The following is an 18974-nucleotide window of genomic DNA, read 5'->3' on the forward strand; positions in this document are numbered from 1 at the left end:
GTATCAATAATTCTATCCCTTTAAATTCTCCTCTATTCTTCTCAATTCATAGTATTCTTTCTCTTTGTTTTAGTTTTTTAACAGATATTCCACTCCCCCCCTTCTCCTTATGCGCTGTTCTCTTATTGTTAGTTTCTCTCACAATTTTTATTACATTTGTATTTCTCTCCTTAAACACGCCTGTGTCTCCCCCGGTGTTTGTTTCTCAAACTCAGTGTCTCCTTCAATGTTTACTGCATTCAGATTTCTCTTATCACCATCATTCAATTTTCTCACTCGCTCGTGGTTATGACTAGGAAAAGCCCCATAACGATTCCCCTTAGGCCTCCCAGGTCTCCTGTTCTCCCTGTTACAAAGGCCTATCTGGGATAGTCACTGGGGCCTTCATTCGGGGTTAGTTGCTTTCCTCGCTTTCTCGCATTCTTGGTTCACTCTAGCATCCCAAGCTCCATACTCTCTCTCTCTTGGTACGGACTGACAGCTCTATAGGCAGCTGGATGGTAGGCGGTCAAGGCCGCCTAGTGGTCTCGGCGTAGCTCTGCCTATCGCGGGTCCTCCAAGGTATTAACGTGGTCACGCCACCACCATCAACTTCTCTCGGCTTCATTCTTTATGGATGCCCTGCGTCCCATACTCTATTGCCTTCTGAGAAGTTTCAAAACTCGCTGGCTTTGCCGTCTGCAGAGTCTCCCCCACGATCAAGTGTTGCGTCGCTGTGGGGCTTCCATGGGCGACGTATGTCTCTCTGCCTCTGCTTGCTGTGGCGTCTCTCTTCACTTCCGCTTCTTCGTCCCAGTTAAAGGAATTTCTACTTAAGGAGACGTGCGTTTTCTGGTTGACAATAATCAATGGCAGTTAGTTCTTCACCCAAGTCTCTTGTATGGCCTTTAAGTTGTCTGATATCCCCAAGTAGGCCATTTCAGGATATTCTTATGGGAGTCATTGTCCCCACAGTGGGTGTCTCTCCTGATGAGGTCCCGCTTGCCTCTACTCCTAGGAAGGGTGCTACTAGTTGCCATAGACCTGTCTGTGTGAAGTATTTATTGAAATAGTTTGAACCCATCCAATTCGACACTTAACTTCCACCCACATAATCGGTGTGTACTTCAGAATCCCTGAAAAAGGCGTACACACACACGCAAAAACACACACAAAAACACACACACACACACACACACAAAAACACACACACACAAAAACACACACCAAAACACACACACACACACACACACACATAAAAACACACACACACACACATAAAAACACACACACACACAAACTAACATACTCACACACTTTTAGACTTCCTCTCCCTATGTCATTGTTGAATTTGAGCCCTCTCTATCTCCCATTCTGTTTCTTTCTCACTGCAAAACATGATTAAATGCTTTATTTTGTCACTTTCATTATAAATTTGCTTTGCTCGCAACATCCTGTGTGGTCTCAAACCTCTGATAATTCAGATTAAAATACATTTTTAATTCATCAGAAATACAAATGTGCAACCTATTGATGCAAACAAGGTTAATGGGCTTGCTTTCTTTAGGGTAAAGTTAATATTTATTTTTCTTAAAAATCCTTTCAGTTGTACAAGACAATCCGGATGTGGGGGCAAAGGGGCTGCCCCTCAGAGGAAATACCACAATGGTGTCAGCTTCTCCAACATTGTTAACAAATGGCTCTACAATGTGACCACATTTCATCATCTGCAGCAATCATGACAATTATTAATCTGGCTAATTATCCATACGACCTTTCACATCCTCCATTTGGGGATGGAACAAACGCAGAACACCATCAGTGCATGTCACAGCTTCACACATGTATACCTTTTCCCCATCCGTACAACACCACCATCACCAACCTATTCAGGGCCTACACAGGAACTCACCAGACCATATCGCACCCACAGGCTCAAGTTGCTCTTCTGCTTCAGTCATCGCAAAAAAGTCACTTGCTCTCTCCAACTGGACGGAAGAATGCATTTTCTCTATATGTGTTTCACACAGCGTTTCAGGGGAGCTGACCATGCCTTGTAATTTCATGTTCGTGAACTCCTTCCTAACATCTGCTGTTGCCCTTTGCATAGTATGGGTATCCATGCACAGCTCTATTTAATAAATAAATAAAAAATCGGCACCCTCTTTTCCTCCAGAAAAATCTCTTTACTTGGCGCTGTTACCCTCAAAATCTGCTCTCCTCCATCGTTGTAAGTACTGTTCTTTCTCCTAGTTTGGATTTGCAAAGCCCTCAAAATACAGAGCAGTTCCAAATGGCTCTCCGCAGGCACAAACCAAAAACCTCTGTGAGGGCAACATTAGTAGTCTGACTCCTTGGATGTCAGCAAGGCTGTTGAATCATCCCTCAAATGTTCTGCTGCTCAGTCTTCCTACATGCTGTTCCCTTTCCTTTGGAGGGGCTCTGACCTGCCAGTTTGTGCCAGCGTCCTCTTCAGCAGCACCCTCAGCAAGTAGGCAGAAATGGACATTCTCTGAAGAGTAGGCTAACGTGGGACTACTGCTGCCAAGGTCAGGCTCTGCACTGTAGGTGCACCATGGCTCCAGGGCCCCAAACCTTGAGTGGGCATTGTGTATAGCTGCTGTTAATCCAGATTAGGGGAACGAGGTACCATCACCAAATCTCGTCATATACCTTACTGTAGGGTCCTTCACTCCAAACCTGTTTCCAGTCTGGCCCACGCAACTTGGGAACCCATCCATTATTGGCACTAGTTTCTCCTGACGGGCTTGTCGACATACTTCTGCTCATCCTGCATGCTGCTGATACGTGGCTGAGACCACAAACATGCAGAGCTCCTCAGTCCTTTCCCATGGCACAGTGTTGCACTGGCGGTCGTTTTGCTCTGCCATTACGCTCTGTATTTCCCTTGGTGGGCACGGGATTCTACTGGTAAGCACAGTAGAGTTATCTTCGTGTGCTCTGGGCGCCTGTCACTCCACCACTTTATTTAGCGGTCTCCACATGAGTGGGACATCTCATTCCTACAATGGCAATTTTACTGATGGGCAACAGTGCTCCATGCAAATTAAATCACGTATGCAGTTTTTATGAACACTCTTCGTCGATGTACATTTTGTAATTATGAAGTTTATGTCCTCAACAGTAATCTCAGATGCATTTTGTAATGATGAAAACTATAAATGCTATGTGGAAAAGTGTGCTTAATGTTTTGAGCACTCAACTCGGTTTGTGTTTTTTGTGGGTAATTTTTTTTTTTTTTATAAATATATTTATTGTTTTTTCAAAATACAGTACAACCAGCATCATCAACATAGTAATCGGTTATGTGTCAATAGTAACTCCACCCCTTCCCTCCCCTCCAATGCAAACCCAGACCGGGACGTTGGGCAGTCTACTGTTTGCGCTAAAGGTGAGCCTGGGCTGTCCAGGTCCTCGCCTGAGGAGCTGTCCTCTTTAGGGCGGAACAGAGCTGCTGTAAGGGCTATCCATTGTAAAAGGTCCTCAGAGTCGCCAATTTTTTGTTGTCAGTGCGCCAGCTCCCAGGCCCCGGTTTCGGCCACAGTCCATCTACGGAGGTCTTCCCACCATGTTATGAGTCTACGGGCGCTGGGGCGCTTCCAGGCCATGGCGATACGCCTTTTTGCCAGGATGTACATTAAATCCTTGAGTCTGTTAAGGGGCTTGTTCTTTTTGCCTCGCTGGTATGAGCCCATTAAGCAGGCCCTGGGGGACTGCACGTCCAGTGTTATGTCCTCTTCTGCTACCCTAGCTTGAATTTGGGACCAGAAGGTCTGTATGGCCGGGCAGGCCCAGAACATGTGGGTCAGTGAGGCTGCGGGTTCTTGGCACTTGGGGCATGTCACTACACCGGTGCCGCTGAATCTTGAGATGACAGCTGGGGTAAGGTAGGCTCTGTAGATGATATAGAATTGAATGAGCTGGAATCGGGCATTCCTGGAAACTCTTTTGTGGTATTGTGTTATGGTTTCCCATTCCGTGTCTCCAAACTGCGTGTTTAGTTCAGCTTCCCATTTGCCTTTACATTTGAGTTCGTTATGTGTGGTGTTGTCAATTAGGATCTCATAGAGCCTCGAGGTTTCGTGCCCTCCTTCTGCGACGCTCAGCATTCGATGGCCTCGTGACCGGCGCAGAGGGATTCTGCATCTGGCCATCGCTTCTTGAGCTTTTCCAACACCGCCCCGTGTAGAAGGAACTGACCCAGCGGGACCCACATCAACTCGTGCAGCTCAGGAAATGTGTGGATGCCCTGGTCATCCACCAGGTCACCCAGGGTGGCGACACCGGAGGGTTCCCATATGTTCCGGATCGCCTTTCGGTCCTCTGGTCTGGTGGACATGATGGCAGCTATTGGGATTAGTGAGGTGTAAGGGTCGGTCAGCTTGACCGATTTGCAGGCCCGATTCCAGATCTGGGTGCCCAGGCGGATTAGGTGTGTATTATGCGTTTTTGGCGCTGGTTTGATCCAGAGAAGGTCCCTGAGCAACCAGGGTGCATCTGGGGGCTGTAAGAGGCGTGTGTCCGTTGAGGCGTCATCAGCCATCTACTGAATCACGTGCTTGAGCTGGGCTGCTATATAGTAGAGCTCAAAGTTGGGGGTTTTTAGGCCTCCTTTGTCGTACGGTCTTTGTGTTATGCCTAGGGCGACTCTGTGTAGGAAACTTCTATGGCGGGAAGGAAGGCACAGTTTATTCAAGTCCCTGAAGAAATGTTGTGGGATATTGTAAGGGACATTGGTGAAGAAGTGTAGAAGGCGCGGGAGTGCCACCATTTTAAGGAGTCCCGCCCTACCAGCCATCGAGAGGGGCAGCTTGCACCAGAAGTCAATTGATTTAGCCAGGCCTTCCTTTGCCCTGCCGGTGTTTAGTGCGTGTTCGGCTACGGGGTCGCGGTGGATCATGACACCCAGGTATTTGAATGTGGTGGGTTCCCATTTGAGGGCTAGGGGGGGGGTGTTCTTTCTCGGTCTCACTAAGGGCAGCCAGGGGGAATAGGCAAGACTTGCTGTGATTGATCTGGATCCCGGTACATCTGTGGAACCCATCTAGGGTTTCAAGAATGTAGGGGAGGATGTGTTCGGGATCTTTTAGGTAGAGGAGCATGTCATCCGCGTACATGGAAACGAGGTGGTTCACTCCATTTATCGTTATACCCCCTTCTCCGTACTCCTGCCTGAGGTATGCCGCCACTGGTTCGATCGCTAAGATGTAGAGCAAAGGGGATAGGGGGCACCCCTGCCGGGTGCCTCTGGCCAGGCTCCATTTTTCTGAAAAGGTGTTATTGGTTCGCATTCTGGCGGTGGGATTGGTGTAGATGAGTTTGACCCAATTCATGAAAGCCGGACCGATCCCCATCTTGGATAGGGCGGCGTAGAGCCATTTCCATGGGACCGAATCAAAGGCCTTAGAGGCGTCGAGGGACACAACTGCGTATTTGCCGGGTATGCTGTTTGTGCTGTGTGTGACGTGATGCAGCCTGCGCAGGTTCTCTGAGATGGAACGGCCCTGCACGTAACCCGTTTGGTCCTGGTGTATGAGGTGTGGGATGGCTGCTTGAAGCCTTCTGGCCAGTAGTGCTGTAAGGATTTTGTTATCTACGTTTAGCATGGACAAGGGACGATACGAGCTGCAGTCAGTGCTATCTTTGTCGGGTTTGAGTAAAGGGATGATGGTGGCTTCAGCCATGGAGTCGGGGAGGTGGCCTTTTTCGTACGCCTCGTTGTATACTTTGGACAATAGGGGGGCTAGTATGTCCTCGTAGGCTTTATAAAATTCACCTGGGAGACCGTCTGGTCCCGGCGTTTTCCCAGAGGGCAGTGACCTGATGGTGGCCGTGACCTCGTCTGGGGTGACGGGGCCTCCGAGGGGGTCTGCCAGGTAGTCTTCCAGGCAAGGGAGCCTGATGATGTCCAGGACATCTTCAATTGCGGAGTCTGGGGGCGGGGCGGGATCGGAATAGAGGGTTTGATAATATTCCTTGAACGCTGCATTGATCCCCACTTGCGTGTGGAGGGTCAGGCCATCTATGTTACGGATAGAGCAGATGGGGTGCCTGGGGGTTTCCCGCTTGTAAAGCCACGCGAGTAGTTTCCCGGGTTTATCGCCTAGGGCGTGGTTCCTTTCAGTGTATTTGGTATAGCTTAGTTTCCCCAGTGTCTCCCAGTGTGTCAGGCATGTCTGTTTGAGTTCGATCAATTTGTGCGTATGGGCAGGGTCAGGAGATGGTGTTGCTTCGAGGGCTTGGAGTTCGGCTTCGGTGTGCGCTAGTTGGGACGTGATGAGTTTTAGGGCCCCTCCAGCAGCGGCTATCATTTCCCCCCTTGTTACCCCTTATAGGCTTCCCATGCTGTACTTATGTATTGGACACTATCAATGTTGGTTTGCCAGTAGTGTGTAGTGCCCTCCCTGATTTGTTCATTAAAGGCTTTGTCTAGTAGCGCTTCACTTCTCAGTTTCCATGTCGGGATGGGGGGTCTAGGGGCTGTGATCGCCCATGAGGTCATCAGGGGGGAGTGGTCCGATATCACTCTGGCCAGGTACTGCGTGTCCTCAAATCTGGCCGCATGCTCTTCACTAACGAACAAACAGTCTATTCTGGTGTGAACCTTATGTTGGGGGGAGTAGAAGGAGTAGCCTCTGGTTTCGGGGTTTTGTGCTCTCCACAGGTCTTTCAGGGCGTATTGCTGCGTAAGGGCGTTCAGTATTCTGGCGGGTGGGGAGGGGTCACCATGCTTACCATCCGATCTGTCTATGCAAGGGTCTAAGATGCAGTTGTTATCGCCTCCCCATATTGTTATGCATTTGTTACTCGGGGACAGCCGGGTGTACAGCGAGCGAAAGAAGACAGTTGCATCATGATTCGGGGCGTAGGTGCAGATCAGGCGCATATCGCGCCCTTCCATGCTGCCCTGTACCAGGGCCATTCTGCCTTCATTCTCCGTTTTGGTGTGGGTCAGCGAGACAGGGACGGAGGGGGCAATCCATATCAAGACTCCTCTGGAGTATGTGGAGTACGAGGAGCCCACCAGGGTACCTCTCCAAACTTTGGCCAGCGCTGCTAGCTTGGGGGCGCTTAGGTGGGTCTCCTGAAGGAGGGCGATTCCGACTCTGTGGCGTTTCATGCAGGCGTGGATGCGGCGCTGTTTGATGTAGCTATTTAGTCCCCTGACGTTCCAGGACATGACTCTGATCTTCTCAACCATAGTCTGGATGTGGTCGTGGGGCTGTGGACAGTCTGAGGTTGAGGTATTTAACAAACTTGGTCAGCCTGGTGGCGATTTCGTTGCGCGTGGTCCCGGTCTGGCGTGTGGAGAACTTAAACTGAAATCCCAACTTGGGGTTCCCCCCATGAATAATAACGTCTAACTTAACTTTAAACACAACACGTCTAGCGAGGTTACCCTTGCTCTGACTTTCCCGTTTCTGCCCCATCGGACCTGGGTCTTCCAGTGCCCTACGGGCGGGTGAACTCACCCAAACTAGCCTGGCGGTAGGGGAGGGGTTGCCTCCGGGGATGTTATCAAGAGGTACGCCGTGTCCGGCGCCGCTCCGGTACCATCAGTGTCACCGCCATTGCTGGCGTGTTAGTGTGTGATTGATGGGTGCTGTCCATGAGAAGTGAGGAAGGGACCATCGCTGCGGGCAGCTAGGGTCTGCGTTGCTTCAGTTCAATGTCTGGGATCTGTTCTCTGTCCATCCATTCGCAGGCCTCTGCGGGGGAGTCGAATAAGTGTGCCTTGTTGTTGCGCAGGACTTTCAGTCTAGCCGGGTAGAGGAGTAAATAGCGCAGGCCTGCGTTCTTGAGTCTAGCTTTGGTGTGGTCGAACTGGGCCCTACTCTGTTGAACCTGCAGGGTGTAATCGGGGTATATTGCGATCTTTGCAGCGTCCCTCTGTATAGAGCCACCCATTCTAGAGAAGGCCAAAATGGTTTCCCTGTCCTTGTAGTTGAGGACTTTGGCTATTATAGGTCTGGGTGGGTTCCCCGGAGGGGGCCGCCTGGCTAGGGAGCGGTGGGCTCTTTCTATGGTGAAGCCCTGTGACAGTTTTCCGGCTCCAATTTCGTGTATGAGGAGGTCCTCGATGTAATTAGTGGGGTCGTTGCCCTCGATGCCCTCGGGCAGGCCGATGATTCTAATGTTATTTCTGCGGGCCCGTCCTTCGGCCTCATCGGCCCTGTCTTCCAGGTTCTTCACCTTTTGCGCCAAAATGTCCACTTCCTTTAAAAGCTGTGTTTTGGATTCAGTGTTGTCTCGAACTTGGATCTCCAGGGCGTCCGTTCTGTTGGCGATGGAGCGCACATCCTGCCGCAGTAAGTTCAGGCCAATGGCGACCGCGTCTATTTTGTTCTCCATGGTCTTCTGAAGTGTCATGATGGCCTCTAGTAGCTGGGAGTTGGCCAGCTCAGGCGTCTCGGCGCCTCCCCAGGGGCGGGAGCCACCTCGGGCCCAGTCGCTCCGGCGGCTGCGAAGGTCTCCATGGTGGTTTGGCGGTGTTTGCTTCGGGCGCCCTTGGTGGTCATGTCCCCGCCGCGAGGCCCCCCAGTCCTCGGCAGGCACTGTGCGGTCTGTAGCCTCTGGTTGTACTGATGGTCCGCTGTCGTGCGAGGGATGCCCGGAGTGGGTACTCCTGCGTGTGTCGTCGGAGCCGGTACTGCCGGCTAGTGTGGGGGGAAGCTTTCGCGCTCCAAGGGGCCTGTCTCCCGGTGGACGTGTTTGTGCGCTGGTTGTCCTCAGGCCTTGCTCAGGGTGCCAATGGGATGTGGGTCATCGGCCCGCCGGGCAATGTCAGCAGAGTGTGGGCGCCTCAGCTGCTTGGCAGGGTGGCTAGGTGCAGATCGGCTTCGAGGCCCCTGCCTCGGGTCCAGTGGGAGTGTAGTAAAGGCTGCGCCAGGCGCTCCCCCCCTCCGACTCTTTACCGCTTTCCTTCGTGGTTGCAGGGGTGCGGATCTCAGCGGAGGCCGCCGCTGCCGCCCCAGTCCGATTCCCCCCGAGGCAGTTCCGACTCCCCCTCCGACGGCCTGGGGCTCGGGCGTGCAGGTCCGGGCCCCGTGGGTGTGGGCAGCCCTCTTCAGATCGCCGCTGGTCGGGCGCCCAGGTCCTCAGCGAGCTCCTTCGAGGTCGGTCGCAGCGCTCCGCTTAGAGCGTTGGGCTGGGACTCACAATGGCCGCCATTTTCTGTGTCCGCATGGCGTTCTTTTCTTTTCGACGTTGCGGGCCAACGGAGGGACATAGGGCTTCCAAACTTCGACAGCGGGCGGATCAGGCTTTCGCACGGCTTGTGTGCGGTTTTCAGGTGTTTGTAGTCGTATAAAGCAGTAGTTGGCGGCGGATCGTTAAACGTATCGCGCAGAGCTGCACCAAACACGTCTCTCCTACATGGCGGTTAGCCACGCCCCCTATCTTGTGGGTTATTCTTATGCAAAGTGAGGTCAGAGGAGAATATGAGTGGTCCTGTCAAAGCAAGTAGTACATTTGTGACACAGCATGTTATAACAACCTAGTTCGAAGTAAATTTGTTGAGTGCATTGTTGTTTGGTAGCAGTCCCTAAAGAACTGTTCCATTGCGGACATTTCTACAGAATAGTTATTATTTAAGTTCAAAAATGTAAATGTGAATAATTGTAGTAATGCCAATCTACAGTTCTACTTTTGTTTTATCTACAGTGCCTGGAAGGAATGCCATGCTGAGGCCATCATGCCTGCCCCTTTGACCATGGGGTTGCACTGAACTTGCAGGTGGTGTGAGCCACTGCTGCAGTTATGGAAAACCATATGAACAGGGCTGTTGTGAAGTACTGCTCTCAAACCAGGCACAGTGACGAACTTCCTTGAAGATTCTCTTAAATGGTGATGCCTTCTTGTTGTTTGCCATAGTTGTACTTTCATTAATACTTCATTCGTATTGTGTTCTAAGATATTGTGGTAATGTGACATACAGGCGTTAGTAGGAAAGTGTGGGTCTCTTTGTTTCTGCTCAGACACTTGCTGTATGAGTGTTTTCTATGATTCTTGTACATGTTTTTTAAAATTGTATTTATTTTAGGAGTTTTATAATGGGGTAACTCATAGTGTGGGTGGTGACCCTTTTGGTAAGGCAAGCTTGTATTCCACATCAGGCTTCAGCATGCCTGCCTTATTTGACAACTACCCAACATGCCGTGGTAAGATGTCAAAAGAGGACTAAAGCGACATGCATACGTTTCTGTTGGCTGCAAGATCACTGTATTGAAGATTGTCCGTTCTGTCTGGATATGAATTCAGCAAGGCTGAGAAATACAGAGGCAATGTGGATCAAAGCAAGAATGAATATGATTAGGAGCCCCTTGTCAGTCGACTACATCTTCAAGCCCTTCCAAGAGACCTAGATTTGAAAGGACCCATCTAGTTGGCTTGGCCGTGGCTACTCCTGACACCCAGCAAGGTACCCCAGAAAGCCTCAAAATGCTGTTAGGTTGTCAACACAGGGCAGTTCACCTCATTGTTGAGGCTCTTCATTGCCATATCAGCTTGGGTGTTGAGACTTGGCATCAAACCATCTTTAGCGTTGAAGGACTCTGTTTTGAAACATCAAATGTCAAGAGTGTCTGAGTTGTCCAATATAATCTTGGTCTTCTGTCTTGACTGTGAAATTAGTGTTGGGAGGGAATCACCCAGACATTGGTGCCAAGAAGGGGCTTGTCATCTACATTGTGATAGCTTATACTAATCTCCACATTTCCTATCCGGGAGCTAGTTGAGGTCACTCAGCACTCTCCTTCACCATCAGGACCCCATGAGATCTGTGCCTGCGGAGGAGAGAGGAAGGAGGAGACTGAGGTTCGAGAAACTCACTACATTTGTAAGACAAGGTTGCTCCTAAACCAAGGCTCTCCACTGTATCCCTAAGCCTCAGAACATCATATCTTCTTGAATCACCTTAAGTTAAACATCTCTATCTCTGTCACAGTCATGGAAACTTGCATCCTTTTCGAGCCCCTGCATGAACCTTCTACATTTAACCACCTGTTCCCTCTGAATTCCGTAATCATGGTAGTTGCTGATTAAATGCAGTTCTGCCCTTCTGTATCACATTTAGAAAGTCTTTTCTCATGTTCTGGCATCAACTGTGAAAGATGGACATATAGGCTGCTGATTGATCTATCGTAGTGGCTCAAATGAGCTGAAGGACTGGATGAGAGCAGGGTTGGCACAGCTGTTAGAAATATATTTCTTATGCATCCATTGTTTTTCAACCTTTTCTGGGGGAGCTGAAAACAAGGAAGACAACAATGTATCAGACATATTTATTAACTACAGTGATGACCACAGTATCTGGGACCAGGTGAGACCACATGAAAAAGATTGGTCTTGGTCAGGAGACATATTTTTGTTGTGCCCTCCGGATTCCAACATCATGGCAAGGTTGATAATATAAGTATTGCAAAAGAGAAAATGTAATATAAAATGGTCTTATATAGAGCCCTTTTACCACTAATCTCTGTGCATGAATGTAAGAAAGGAGGGCTGGAGGGGAGGGGCGGCTTTGAGGGATAGTGGAAGAAGCATGTGCAAAACCTGTGATGTTGTTAGGTGTGAGCCAGAAGTGCCTGGGTCTAGTGGCAGAGCCATGGTTGACCCCAGGCCCCTCATTGGAGCCATGGTTCGCCGCCTTGATAGTACTGATTTGTCATAATTTGTTTTAATGGCGCATGGACTTGATGTTGCAGCCACTTGCCCCCAGATTATGGTTGATCAATGGCACACCTGGGTGTTTTAGTCCTTCATGTGTTTGCAACCTCTGCCTGGATTAGTTCCCACCCTATGCCGCGGCCTGAACAGAATACCTAAACTGAATTATCTTTTAATGTATGCCATGCATGCTGGTGTGACTGTTGTAGAGTAACCCCTAAACGTTCACACCAGAAAAAGTGCAACCCACTAGGGAAAAAAACCTGCATACCTCTTGCAAGGAGAACAAGGTTTAATCACAAAATTACAAGTACGCGCCAGCAAAGCACTCTGCTGTCACGAAGCACTCTGACAAAAATAGCATGAGCAATAGGTTTTAAAGATACACAGCGTTACAACTTACGTACATCACGTAGGTTACAAATCCAGGTAGCTGGTTTGTGTGACCCTCTACACATATAGACTGCTCCATACAGGATGCCAAGCGATTGGTCTCAGCATCATATGTCCGTCTTCATCTACATGGGATCTTCATCTGTAGTTATAAAATATAGAGACAGTCATTTTCAGTTTAGTTACACAATTTATTATTTCACTGCTCTACAGTGCACCTGGTACCAAGGACATGAGCGAGGTGGCTACCTTTTGAGGTTGTGATCACTTCTCAGAACTACGTGAACCCCCCCCCCCGGCTCCTTTCCCAGAGACGTTGGCGCCTCCTCATCTTTCCCACCGCTGCATACATGAGCTACCTTCTCCTATGGCACCTTGCAGCACAAATCGTATGAACTAATGGTGGGGGCAAGCCGCCCCTGCTCTCTGATCTTCCTGATCAATTACAGTTTTATGACCAGGGGCCTTGGGCTGTTCGGTGTACTCAAATGTTTGTGTGTGGGGCTTGGTGGTCTCGGGCCGCTATAACTAATAGATCTGGACAGTGAAGGCCTAGAGCCCTCACCCCCCTTTCTCCTGGGATAACTCTTCAAAGACCCATTTCAGAACCCTCTAGGCCTTGCACGGCACATTCTTATTGGGTTACATGTACTGCTGATAAAACACAATAAAGGAATGTGTGTGTGTTCAAGAAATTAACCTTCTGCAAAGCTACCAGGTCTGTGAGCAAAGACAGCACACAGACCCTTTGAGCCCTCGGGACTGAATGTAAGTGTACTAGCATAGCCGTGGCACTAGGCCTCAATTTCAAGATGGCGTCTAACTTCTAAAATGGAGTTTCATTAGACATGTGATTCTAATATTCTAATTCACTATGTTTCCACTGCAATCAAACTTCTATGAGTGCGCCCCTTCCCCAACCTCCGTTCTCCCAGCTCCCCACAGCATCTCCTTCTACAACCGCCTTGTCCTAAATCACCTTGGGCCTGGGACTTTCACCCCTGCTTCCCAACATTCCCTCCTTTCGTTAATTCTAATTAACAAACTCCCTTGTCATTCTTTCTTCCTCTTCATACCTCCATGTTCTTTTCTTGGGCACCCACCCTCTACAGGCTGACCGCAAACCTTCTCCCGCTTGGCCAAACTGCTGCAAGGTGCACGTAAAAGGTATATACAGCCCCCATCTCCTAGTGTTCCACATAGTTTTCTGGATCTGGTGGGGCTATGGTAACCTTTCCAGGGGGGGGATCAATACTCTGCTCTATTCTCACCTTGCAGGGCTTATTTGGGTCTTCTGTTTGTACCTGCCCATCTTTAGTACCACAAGGTGCACAGCTTACCCCAATTGAAACCGTCATAATTGCACTATTAGGGATCACTTTAGCACAGCATCAAAGTCCTAACTGGCACGTGCAGAAGATTACCAACACAAACACCGCCACTGGCACTAGGATTTTCACAACTGCTCCCATCCACAACAGTGCACACGAGAAGAGATCATCGAACCAATCGCTCTTAAGAATTCCTGCTTCTGTCTGCATGTGTTCTTAGAGGGTGTGCACAGTCTCTATTTTTTGTTGTTGTAAGAGAACCGTCAGCTTTGTTGGGGGCACGTAATGTCATGATTCGCCGTTTACGCCCCTTCTGGACTTCCTGCTCCATGGTGCACCGCACCGTGGGAGCCGTTCTCCTTCCAACATGGCCGATGCCTCAGTTACGTTGCGGTCTAGCATTTACACAGGAGCCCTGGCTTCCTAGAAAACACGCACGCGGCGCTGCACGTCTCAACGCTCCTTATCGAGTTTACAGCTAGTGTCTTCATTGTTTCCTTCCTTTCCCTTGTGTCATTATCCGATACTTTTCCATTTTCCTTTTTCCTTCCTGGAGTATTAGAAGCGGCCTGTTGCCTTCGTCTGAGGCTGTCCGATTCATTCCTTCCTGGACCCTCCTCCATGTTTCCGCGCTCGCAGCCTCAGCCCAGTACTCTGCGAGTAGTGCTTCCCTTCCCCGGTTCCGCGCCTAATCCCAGATATTGACTGCTCATTCCATACCTTCCTGGAATCCTGAACTCTCGCCTTCCTCCGAGTCTGCTCTCGCTCCACACTAGATACGGAGGACCACCGGCCTTGCCTGTATAAGTCCCAGACATCCCGGAAGACAGAAAAACCTTCAAAGAAGAAGATGACAAAGGACAAACGGGTAAGACCGGGGGTAGAGTGTGACAGTTTCAGACGCCAAGGACTTGATACTGAGCTCAACATGGAGGCTGCTGTCCAGGACCTAATGAGAGGAATGCAAGAATTAACAACAGAGGTTTAAAACCTTAAAGCTGAAAATGGAGCTTCAAAACAACTCGTTCTTTCCCGGGATTCGGCGTTACAGGAAAGTGCTCTGGTAGGGGGCATAGTGGACAAATATAATGGTTCCTCCAAAACTCTGCAGTCCTTCCTTGATTCCAGTTTGGTGCATTTCACGTTCAAACCCTACCATTTTTCCACGCCCTGAGCCAAGGTGGGATTTTTAATCGCACATCTCTGGTAATGCGCTAGCCTGGGCAACTCCCTTGGTGAATGCTGCAGATCCACTCCTGGACAATTATGACGGATTTGTAGAAGCCTTCAAAACCATGTTTGACCGCCCTGAACAAGTTCACAGTGCTCGGGAAAGGCTCCTGGAATTCCAAGACATGCTTTCTTATGTAACTCGCTTTAAGCAGTTGGCTAAAGAAGCAGATTGGTTCCAGGAGGCAAGTTTTACCCTGTTTTGCAGAGGCTTAAATGATGAAATCAAGGACGAACTCGCCAGAGTAGCCCGTCCAAGTTCCTTCCAGGCTTTGATCGATTTGTCCCTCCAAATTGACTTTCGAATCCAGGAAAGAAAGGCAGAAAAGACAAAAACAAAAACTGTTTCTCCAAAAGTTTCCATGGAATATGCTAGCCCAAAGGAAATGACCACATTGCACTCTCCTGATCCCGAACCTATGCAATTGGGCTCCGTACGGGGTCCAATATCTGCACAAGAAAGGATGCGTAAGATCAATACTGGGCTCTCTATGTATTGTGCCTCTGATAAACATCTAGTACAGAATTGTCCTATAGCTCCACCCAGGCGTTCGGGAAACGCCAGCTCTCGATCTTGAGCGGATTCCAGCTTCGGGAGAAAGATACTTGCTCCGCTTCTGCTCCTTCCTGAATTGCCCCCGTTTGAATACTTTTTGTGGTCCTGCAAACATCCTTATCTACCGCCAATAAGGAGGTTCATTCCATCCTGGCCCTAGTGGACTGTGGTGCCATGTGAATCTTCTTGGACCATGAATGGGCCTTGAAGCATAACATTCCTCGAGAAACTAAGGAAACAATCCAAGCTGTCGAAGTAATTGATGGGAAACCACTGTCTTCGGGGCCCATAACCCAGCAAACCATGGAATTGTTACTCTCAATCAACAACCATCAGGAGATGCTTCATTTTGATATCATCAAGGCAGCACACTACCCCATGGTTCTGGGGATGCCCTGGCCACAGAAACACAACCCATACATCAATTGGGCGGCCGGATTCTTATTTCTAGGCTCCGAATTCTGCCTGTCCTATTGTTTACCCCAAAACATGGTACAGAACATATCTATGGAAACCCAGATCCTCGAACGACCATCCATCTGTGTCTCCAATATTTCCCAAGTACCCGAGATCCACCAACAATACTCTGATGTGTTTTCAACCATCATTGTCCAATCACTACCACCCCATCGACCAGAAGATTGTGCAATTGATACTGAAGACTCTGCAGTGATACCATTTGGAAGAATGTTTATTCTTTCCGAACCTGAGAAAGGGGCATTACGGGAGTACCTGGGCACCAATCTTGCCAATGGAACCATTCGACCTTCTAAATCTCCAGCCGGTGCTTCTTTGTTCTTCGTGCCCAAGAAGGACACTAAGGACCTTCGACCCTGTCTGGACTATCGGGGACTTTACCAATGCACCCTTAACGAGCGATACCCTCTGCCGCTCCTTTCCGACATATTGGAAGCTGTTCGGTGGTGCTGTAATCTTTACTAAACTCGACTTGCGGGCGCCTACCATCTCATAAGGGAAGCTGATGAGTGGAAGACCGCTTTCAGGACCCCTTTGGACATTTTGAACACCTGGTAATGCCATTTGGTCTTGCACACGCCCCTGCGGTGTTTCAGCGATTCATGGACAAAGTCTTTTCGGATATGTTGTTTCTCTTTGTCATAGTGTACTTAGATGATATATTGATCTATTCCACTGATTCCCAATTAGATCAAGAACATGTGACATCGGTTTTACAACGCCCACGAGAGAACAAACTCCTGGTTAAACCAGAAAAATGCATATTTCATGTCCAAACGGTTCATTACCTCGGGTTCGTTCTGAGTGCAAAGGGAATAGAAATGGACCCCGTCAAGGTTGAATCTATCCTTTCCTGGCCAGCCCCTACAACAGTAAAACAGATTCAGTCCTTCCTGGGACTTGCCAATTTTTACCGGAAGTTAATTCCCACCTTCTCTGACATTGCACAGCCCATAGTCGCATTGTTGAGGAAGGACATTCCCTTAATTTGGTCTGATGCTCAAGAGACCACCTTTCAGGAGCTAAAACAGAGATTTACTCAAGGTCCCATCCTGGCTCAACCGGATATCAATAAACCCTTCCTGGTAGAAACAAATGCCCCAGATCATGCAATAGGTGCTGTGCTAAAACAAGAATCCAAGGATAAGGCGGAATATCCCATTGCTTATCTATCCCGAACACTAACTCCCAGCGACACCCACTATTCAGTCCTGGAGAAAGAATTGTTTGCCATCCGGCAAGCCTTTACTGAGGGCGTCATTTACTCCTGGGTGCCATATTTCCTGTTCAAGTGCGAACCGACCACAGAAACCTGCAGATCCTGCAATCCCTAGAATGCAGGAACAGTCGCCAAGCTCGTTGGGCCTTTTCTTATGCCCTGCATCAGTTTTGCATACATCATATCCCAGGAGCTAACAATGTAATTGCTGATGCATTATCCAGGTGTCCTGATTACGAGCCAGTGTAGGCCCGCGCCTTTCCGAAGATGTTTTCTGACACAGTGTGCGTAGCGCAAGCCAAATCCTTATTGGAAAATATCCGTGCTGAAACACCACCTTCTGATTTCTGGAAGGATTACATCAAGACAAACAAATGAACCTTAGTCTCAAAAGATGGCTACCTCTTCAAGGATGATAGACTGGCAGTACCCATGAAAAAGTTGAGAAGCACGATCATAAACCTCTGTCATGATACCTTCCATTCCGGGCATCGAGGCGTTACAGCTACTCTTCGCAACGTTCAGCGACAATTTTGATGGCCTAATATGATTGACTGGGTAATGGCGTATGTCCAAGCCTGCCCTGTCTGCAGCCAGAATAAGTCTGATAATAGAAAGCCTGCAGGTCTTCTCCATCAACCCACATTGCCAGAGTGTCCTTGGGGAAAATAATAGCTACCGACTTCATCGTGGAACTGCCCCCTTCTAAAGGGTTTACTACCATTATGGTTACCATCGATCTATTCACCCACATGGCTCACTTCACCCCGTTGTACAAGTTGCCTTCAGCATAAGAAATGGCAGGAATATTCTTGAAGCACATCTTTAGACTACATGGCCTCCCTTCCAAGATCATTTTAGACCGTGGTCCTCAATACATTTCCCAATTGTGGAAACACCTATGCCACATGTTGGGCATCCAACGTGCCTTGTCTTCTGGATACCACCCCCAGGCCAATGGGATAACGGAGCGAGTAAATCAGACCCTAGAACAATACTTGCATTGTTTTTCAGCCAAGGTCCAGGATGATTGGTCGGTTTTAATTCCAGTAGCTGAATTCGCCTACAACAATTCTGATCATTCTGCTATCAAGACTAGCCCCTTCTTCTGTAGTCAAGGTTTCCATCCCTCTGTCCTTCCAACAATCCTACCTCATTCCACCCCGGTTCCATCGGTAGATTCCTGGATTGAAAGACTGGTCACAACACATAAGGATGCTAAAGAACATTTAGAAAAGGCCAGGATGGATGTCAAAACACATGCTGATGCTAAACGAAGACCTGCTCCCATCTATGGAATTGGTGACGAGGTCTGGCTGTCTTCTAAACTTTTGCCTCGCCATCTGCATCCTAATAAACTCGCCCCCAAATTCTATGGACCTTTTCCTATCAAAGAGGTCATCAACCAAGTGGCATATCGACTTCAGTTAGCAGACTCCTGGAAGAGGATTCATGCAGTTTTTCACACTTCCTTGCTCAAACCTTATATTAAATCCACCAGATCAGCTCACCGACCTAACCCAGTGCTTGTCAACGATCAGATTGAGTTTGAGGTTTCCAGGATTTGTGATTCTAGATATAGAAGAGGTCGACTACAGTACTTAGTGGAATGGAAAGGATATCCTCCCAGCGAACGAACATGGGAACCACTCTCCAACATGAAGGCTCCTCGCTTAGTGCAGAGATTCCATCTAGCTCAACCAGGCAAACCCGGTGGATCGGCTTTTAGGAAGGGGCATGCTGTCATGATTCGCCGTTTACGCACATTCTGGACTTTCTGGTCCATGGTGCACCGCACCGTGGGAGCCGTTCTCCTTCCAACATGGCTGACGCCTCAGTTAAGCTGCGTCTAGCGTTTACACAGGAGCCCTGGCTTCCTAGGAAACCGACACGCCCCCACGGCGCTGCGCGTCTCAACGCTCCTTATCGAGTTCACAGCAAGTGTGTTCATTGTTTCCTTCCTTTCCCTTGTGCCATTATCCGATACTTTTCCATTTTCCTTTTTCCTTCCTGGAGTATTAGAAGCGGCCTGTTGCCTTCGTTTTAGGCGGTCCGATCCCTTCATTCCTGGACCCTCTTCCATGTTTTCGTGTTTGCAGCC

General features: G+C 49.0%; 1 protein-coding gene across 1 annotated transcript in view; it reads left to right on the forward strand.

Annotated features, from left to right (window-relative positions):
- Positions 1–18974, forward strand: part of ATF2 (activating transcription factor 2) — a 1079253-nt gene that overhangs the window by 130112 nt on the left and 930167 nt on the right. The window contains exon 3 of the mRNA XM_069616143.1: positions 9664–9846. The gene's annotated coding sequence lies outside the window, so the exon portion shown is untranslated. The remainder of the gene's footprint in view (positions 1–9663; positions 9847–18974) is intronic.

The sequence above is a fragment of the Ambystoma mexicanum genome, chromosome 9 (assembly GCF_040938575.1).
Source record: "Ambystoma mexicanum isolate Mex_15411 chromosome 9, UKY_AmexF1_1, whole genome shotgun sequence".
Classification (NCBI taxonomy): Eukaryota; Metazoa; Chordata; class Amphibia; order Caudata; family Ambystomatidae; genus Ambystoma; species Ambystoma mexicanum.